We start from the raw sequence: 7,674 nt of genomic DNA on the forward strand, positions 1-7,674 counted from the left end.
GTGGTTTCTTTCCGAGGATTTGAATTTACTTCAATTATTGCCTCTGAAGTCCTCCATTCAGGAAAGTGTAAGAGATGGGAATACATTAGAGTAATCAATTCTGCCTGATTGGTTAAATGCAATAAAATTAGGAGGAAGCCCTTCTCTCTTTCTCTTTGTCAGGTGGCACCTCAGAGACTGGTAGAAGCACTCCACCTCCTTCGGGAAGTTATTCAGTTCAGCAAAAATCACAAGGAAGGCTACACTATGGGATTTCATTAAGTATTGTTTTGGGCTTTGCAACAACCTCTGGTCTAGGGATCAGGTGTGTCCTTCTAGGCCTCTCTGTCTGTCCCTTGGCCACACCACATCTCCCCAGGCTATCCCCCTCACCTGCCCTGGTTTGTTCCTCCTTTGAATATTTTTGACTGGCTATAATAAGTCCTTGAACACTAATAACACTCCTAAAAGAGCATCTCCACCCCCATCGTTCAGTTGAGGTTCAGTTCTGAGGGCCTTCTGGTGGTTCCCTCACTGCGAGAAGTGAGGTTACAGGGAACCAGGCAGAGGGCCTTCTTGGTAGTGGTGCCTGCCCTGTGGAACACCCTCCCATCAGATGTCAAGGAAATAAACAACTGACTTTTGGAAAACATCTGAAGGCAGCCCTGTTTAGGGAAGCTTTTATTGTTTGATGCTTTATTGTGTTTTTAATATTCTGTTGGGAGCTGCCCAGAGTGGATGGGGAAATCCAGTCAGATGGGTGAGGTATAAATTATTAGTATTACCGTATTCAAGAAATACAAGCATGCTTGGCCAACCAGCACACTCTTTTAAAGTGTGTGTACCTACTCACTATCTCATATATAATTAGGAAGGTTAGGATGTTCATGTTTCAAATGTTAGGATGCTGGTAGTGTAGAGGATAGTCAATTAAAACACAATCCCCAGTGAGTTGTTGGACAGTATTTCCAGGCACAGCTTTTCAGTTCTCTTCATTCTAAGAAAATAAAAAAATGAGGATGGGCAAGATATAAGTAATAAGTTGTTGTTGTTGTTGCTGCTGCTGCTGCTGTTTGCCAGGATGGAGGATAAAAGGGGTGCACTGCACAAAAGTAAAATTTACATTCACTGCCCTGCCTACTTCATCCTCTGGCCACACCCACCACTGGGATGTGACTCCTGGAAAGTTGCACAGGAGGTAAAGTGGCCCTTGGCTTGAAAATGCTTACTCGCTGCTGTGAAAACACACTTTGAAACCCTTCATATAAATCCAGCATTAAAAGGTGTTCTTCCCCTCTCTTTCTCTGTTTCACATGTACTTAGGTGGATCCAGATATAAATGTGCTTAGAGCAGTCCCAGTGAAATCAGTTAGTCAAAGCATGACTAAGTCTGACTCCAACCCACTATGTTATCCAACCTCAAAGAATAGGCTGTTGTCTCTACTTCACAGTTAATAAAATTAAAGCTGCAGGAGAGATGGGTGGTAGTATGTTCTTTTGACCATTCCCCATCAACTAATGAAAAAGAAAATTGTATTAGAACATTATCAAACAGGATAGAAAATCTCAAAGAAACTCCTATAGGTGGAATGCAGGTTTGTTTGTTTGTTTGTTTGTTTGTTTGTTTGTTTGTTTGTTTGTTGCAATGCATACTTCATTTTCCAAATCATCTTTTCAGACAGGGAGGCTGCAGAGCCATAGTGAAGCATTCACCAGAAAGAAAAGCAAGTACACTTTGCAGTGATGAGCTAAGCTCAAGACCCACCAAACTTCTATAGCAGGGACAGGTAGCTGTAGGGCCTCCAGATGTTATTGGGCTACAACTCCCATCATCCCAGACTATTGCCTAGTCAGAGAAAGAGAGACAGAGATTCCCTCTTTGCATGTTCTAAGATAATCTGCCCATACACTATTTTTAAGACACAGAAGTTTATTTCATCAAGACAGGAAAAAGATTGTGCAATATGCTTATGTTATCATAAGTTACATTTTCTTAATTAACAAACAAAAAACCAAAAAACCAAACCCTCTTCTCAGAGGCTGTACATCTCCAAGAACAATATGCTCAGGTGCTAAAATTCTTGAAAACCAGAGGTGGCAGTCCTTTACAGTATGAGTAGCTGTAGAGTACTTATACTAACTTTAAAAATAAATAAAAGCCAGGGGTGTGTTCATGCAAATTTGATATTTTGCCTTTGGCTGTGTTTCTGCTCAAAATTTTGTTCCTCGAGTGCTTTTCTCAGGGGGTGGGGTGACCTTCCAGAACTCACCCTAACATCTACTCTTGGCTAAAGTATTCATCTATTCCCCGAATGGACTTGCTTTGTGAGCAAAATCCAGGTGCAAGTTTGACCTCTGGTATAATGAGGTTCCCTGGATACTAATTAAAATGCTGTTTTTCTCCCTCTGCAAGTCAATACTATAAACAGTAGGGCATCAGCATGCAAAGAACTTGCTTTGGTGCAGTGTGGATTTTCTAAGGCACTTTATAGCATTTAGACAAGGGGCACAAAGGCAGGATAAACTTCTGTGTAGACTCATTGTGTCACTAAGAGCTCATTTATACATTTGGGGTGGGGGTATGGGCACTTCATGGAATATACATGTGAATGCTATTGTGTGTGCATGTGTTCATGTGTGTTCCTGCAGTTCAGAATGCAACACATCAGAATGAAGGGACCTCACCTAGCTGTTGTACAGGGCAAGAGGTGGCAAAAGAATTATTCACATGCAGCTGAATTTATGAGTTGTGGTACAGTCCTAGGAGAATGGTATGCTGTCCTTTCTCTCTAAGATTAGACTGGCCCTTGGTAAAGGACCCTTTCACCATGCCCTCCAACATTTCTCCAATGAAAATAGGGACATCCCATTCCATAATGATAATTTTACTATTTATACCCTACACATCTTACTGGGTTGCCCCAGCCAGTCTGGGCGGCTTCCAACATATATAAAAACGTAATATAACATTAAACATTTGAAGACCAACTAAGTTAGTTCTTGGTATGAGCTTTCGTGTGCATGCACACTTCTTCAGATACACTGAAACAGAAGTTGCCAGATCCTTCTATATAGTGAGAAGGTGGGGAGGGGTATTACTCAGAAGGGTGGTGGGACTGGGTGATTGGCAGATAGCTGAGATGAGCCTGTTGACGACTCTTAACGACTGCAATAGGTCTTACAGGAAAAGGCAAGGGGTGAGAAGGTGAAAAATTACTTGACTAAGCCATTTTTCACCTTCTCACCCCTTGCCTTTTCCTGTAAGACCTATTGCAGTCATTAAGAGTCGTCAACAGGCTCATCTCAGCTATCTGCCAATCACCCAGTCCCACCACCCTTCTGAGTAATACCCCTCCCCACCTTCTCACTATATAGAAGGATCTGGCAACTTCTGTTTCAGTGTATCTGAAGAAGTGTGCATGCACACGAAAGCTCATACCAAGAACTAACTTAGTTGGTCTTTAAGGTGCTACTAGAAGGATTTTTTTTTATTTTGACTATGGCAGACCAACATGGCTACCTATCTGTAATTAAACATTTGAAAAAACTTCCCTATACAGGATTGCCTTCAGAAGGCTTGGGGGCTGGATAACCCCATACCCTCCAACATTTAGCAGAAGAAAATAGGAACATCCTACCATACCCTCCAACATTTATCTGATGAAAATAGGGATGTTCTAAGGAAAAGCAGTACATTCCAGGATCAAATCAGAAACCAGGATGGCTTCTCTAAATCAGGGACATCCCTGGAAAATAGGGACACTTGGAGGGTCTGCTTTCACTGCCCATAAGATTTGCAGCCTAAGTTTATTAATAAATTTATTGCATGTATATCTCACCTTTTTCTCCAAGGAGCTCAAGGTGATATACATGATTCTTCCGCTTTTGTTTTTTAATCCCAACAACAAACCTGCAAGGTAGGTTAGGCTGAGGGGCAGTGACTGGCCCAAGATCTCCTAGCAAGTCTCATGGATGAGTGGGGATTTGAAGAGTGTCCTAGTCTGACACTCTAACGCTGGCACTTTTAATCAGTTGTTACTAGCCAGGGCTGGCATACTTGTTCACCCTTTTCAGGAATGTGTTAGGGGACCAAGAGAGCTTTGACCAGTTTCTGGCCCTCCTGCCCTTGGTGTGCTGCCTACAACAGAACTACAGTGGTCGAGATTTCTGTCACTGTACTGAGGAGGCCTTAACCTAGAGAGGAAGGTCCACAGCATCTTTTGGCCTCTCAGCTGCTCTCCCAAGGAGCCTCAGGTAGCTTCCTAAGCAATTAAGCCGATATCTACCTGTCGGATTGTGACCTTAAACATGCTTTTCTGCATCCAGGCCTTGGTCTGAAATCTCACCTAGCTGGCCAAGATTGCACTGTCCCTTTCAAGCAGGAGACTGAATTACAGGAAGAAATGATTTCACGTACTCCCTAAGGAAATTAAAGAGGTCACATTAGAGTCATTCTGTGTCTCAGAGAATAAAGGGAGCCTGTGCTATCTACAAAGCAAAAGCTTTTGTCAAATGGCTGTGTGCAGTCACAGGCGGCTTTTCCTCTGAAATGCTTCTCTTATCGCAATACAACCTTGTAGCGTACTCTGGACTTCCCTTTGTAGTGGGAAAAAGTGTATAAATAAGTGTATCTTTTTTATATTAAAAAAAGCCTTTTATTTGTCCGATTCTGTTTTGTCTGAATGTACAATTTATTAGGTGCCAACTGCTTTTGTATCTTGATGATTTGAAATGCAATGTAATGAGCTGATTTCTTCCAAAATAAAAACTAAACAATTAGCCACTTCAAACACTTCATTCATGGCTATGAATGAAAAAAAGAAGAAGATAGAAAGCTGCTTTATGCCCAGTCAGGTCATTGGTGCATTTGCTTCAGTATTGTTTACACTAGGAACTGAGAACCTGTGACCTTCCAGGTGATGTTGGACTCCAACTCCCATAAGCCCCAGCCATAATGGCCAGTGACCAGGGATTATGGGAATTGGAATCCAACAACATCTGGAAGGCCACAGGTTTCCCCTCCCTGGTTTAAACTGGCTGGCTGTGAACATGCAGGATTTCAGACAAAAGATTTCCCCAGTTTTACTGGAAGATGCCAGGGATTGATTTGAACATGAGACTTTTTGCATGCAAAGTATCTATACTACCATGAGCTACAAGTATTTCATTCACATGTGGCATTGACTCTGTTAAAAAAATCATTGAACTTGAGGAGACACTGGATAATATTCAAACATGCAAATTTTTGCTTGATCTTGTACTCATGTGGACACATGATGTGGACACATTCAAACATGCAAATTTTTGCTTGATCTTGTACTCATCAAGTGACAAACCTGCACATATGAATCAAGCCTCTGCTCCAGTGGTTCTCAAACTTTTTTCTCTGGAGCACACTTTCAGAATAAAAAATTGCTTGCACCACACTAAATTTTTTATTAATAAGAAGTACATTGGAAAAAGGAAACAAAACAACTCCTAGCAGTGTTTGTATTTATAGCATAGAACACAGTGACTTTATAATATGATTGTGGGACATTGAGAAAGTATAAAACAATGCAACTACATAAGAACATCCTAAAATATAATATTGGTGGGCTTTGGGGAATCGGCTGACTCCCCTGTGGCAGTAAATAGCAGATAAAACAAAAGGAAAGTCTTACCAGTTGGTTTCTTTAATAAACACAGTGAGAGACAAAAGAAAGTATCTCCTTAGACTGGCGGTGCTCCCAATTAAGGTTTGCCCCTCCATTCCTATTATGTAATCTACATTACTCCTACGTTTTGTAAGCTGAGTTTGTACCGTATTCTAACACTCTCTGAGCTCTCCGGGTCCTTGGAGATGGGAGTTGGGGATGCTGTCCAGAGACTGTGAATCTGTTAACCCTCTCTCTTCCAGTGTTTCTTCTGCTAGCTGTTCCCCATCCAGTATTTCCCAGCTTCTGTCTTCTGAACTATGCCCTTCTTCAAACCACTATTCTAAATCTATTCTAAATCCTGCTCTTGGGAAGATTCAAGATCAGGGAGAGGGGGCAGCTCCCACCATTCCTCCACAGTGCAGTCCTCCTCAGCACAGCCTCTGACAAATATTGATTGTCCTTGAATCTTCCTGCCACACCAGTGTGGCAGGCTGCACCCTTTGAGAACCACTGCTCTAAACTATAGGGAAGGGGAACCTGTGGCCCTCCAGACAAGGGCATCAACTCCCAGGAGCCAAGCCCTTTTGGCCCCCTTATATTTTTGGGGTAGGGGGCAGCCCCCGTTTCCTGAAACCATGAAGCCAAAGCATAGAGCCGAGCATGGCATGCCTCCGTGGCCAGCTCCTTCTCTTCCTCCTCCTGCTGCTTCGGAGGGGAAGGTGGGTCAAAGCTGCCTCCCACCAGTGGCAATGCCAAAAGTAGGAGGAGGGGCCACCAGGCATTGTGCCATGTGGCTGCCATGTTCAGCTCCACCCTGGCTCCTCCCAATATCCTGATGTCACACATATGACACCCCCCCAATCACCCTCACAAGCTGGCACCTTTGCCTCCAGATGTTGCTGGAGTACAACTCCAGTCTTGTCTGACCATTGGCCATGCTGGCTGGGACTGATGGGCGTTGGAGTTCCGTGAAATCTGGAGGGCTACAAATTCCCCATCCCTGGCCTATTCCTTGTGTATAAAAATGCAATGAGAAAGAATTTAGCAGGGTCTTTTTCACTCAGTGGCAGGCTTACTGGCAATTTGTCCGCCCCCAATAAAATGAGCAATGTCTAGCCTGGATTTCAACAGCCACTTCACTTCAAAATTCACACTAGATCCAAGTGGGGTTTTCATTGTGTTTGGCACATGGACAACATTCATCTCCTTATTTTAGTGGCTTAAATTACATTACATTGCAAATCCCTGTGAAGTTCACAGAAGCTTTTGTGGGGCTTATGGCTATTAAATATCGAGGCTGATGCAGTCAAATGATGGGGGAAGAGGGAACGAGGCTGAGTGGCAAAAGCACATGCCAGGGACGCCCTCCGTTTCTGCAGTTGAATTCACTTTGTCTCTGCATGGTTGCAGCCCACCACAAATGGCAGCAGTGGCTGAAACGGCATTGCTTGGAATCTGGAATAAGCCAAGGTATCGTGCTGCAATTCTGTTGTGTTTGTGCATTACATATTTATAGCCCTTCTAGGTTACTTGCAAGTCTCCACAGCCTTCTTCAAACCTATTATACACGTAAGATATCTGTAGGCAAGGATGCTATTCTTAGGTTTCCACCACACAAATGCTGGGATCTGCTTTGTATCTGTTGCCATTATCAGAAAAGGCAAGAAGAATTCTAGAAGGTCTTCCGAAAGGTCCTCCTTGGTCTGAAATTTTCAAACAGTCGCATAGGAAGATAGGAAGCTACCTTATATTGATCCAGTCCATTGGTCCAGCCAGCTCAGTATTTCAACACTGACTGGTAGCATCTCTCCAGGGTTTCAGATAGGGGTCTCTCCTCTAGCACCTGAGCACCTGGAGACGCTCAGCAGTCAACCTGGGATCTTCTACATGCTATACCACTGAGCAATGACCCTTCCTTCCAAAGAAACAACACAGAAACCTGCCTGTCAAAACATTGGTCCCTCTCACTCTGTATTGTTCAAACACTGCCTAATTCACTAGTGCCTATACTGAGCAACAGCAGTACTCCAGCATTGTGTCTCTCCCAATCCTATAT

The 7,674-nt window shown here is 43.2% G+C and overlaps 1 protein-coding gene across 8 annotated transcripts in view; it reads left to right on the forward strand.

Moving 5' to 3' along the window:
- The window catches only part of KCND3 (potassium voltage-gated channel subfamily D member 3), a 270,240-nt gene that overhangs the window by 70,728 nt on the left and 191,838 nt on the right, over positions 1 to 7,674 (forward strand). The window lies entirely within an intron of this gene.

This window comes from Podarcis liolepis (genome assembly GCF_965112155.1).
Source record: "Podarcis liolepis genome assembly, chromosome: 6".
NCBI lineage: Eukaryota > Metazoa > Chordata > Lepidosauria > Squamata > Lacertidae > Podarcis > Podarcis liolepis.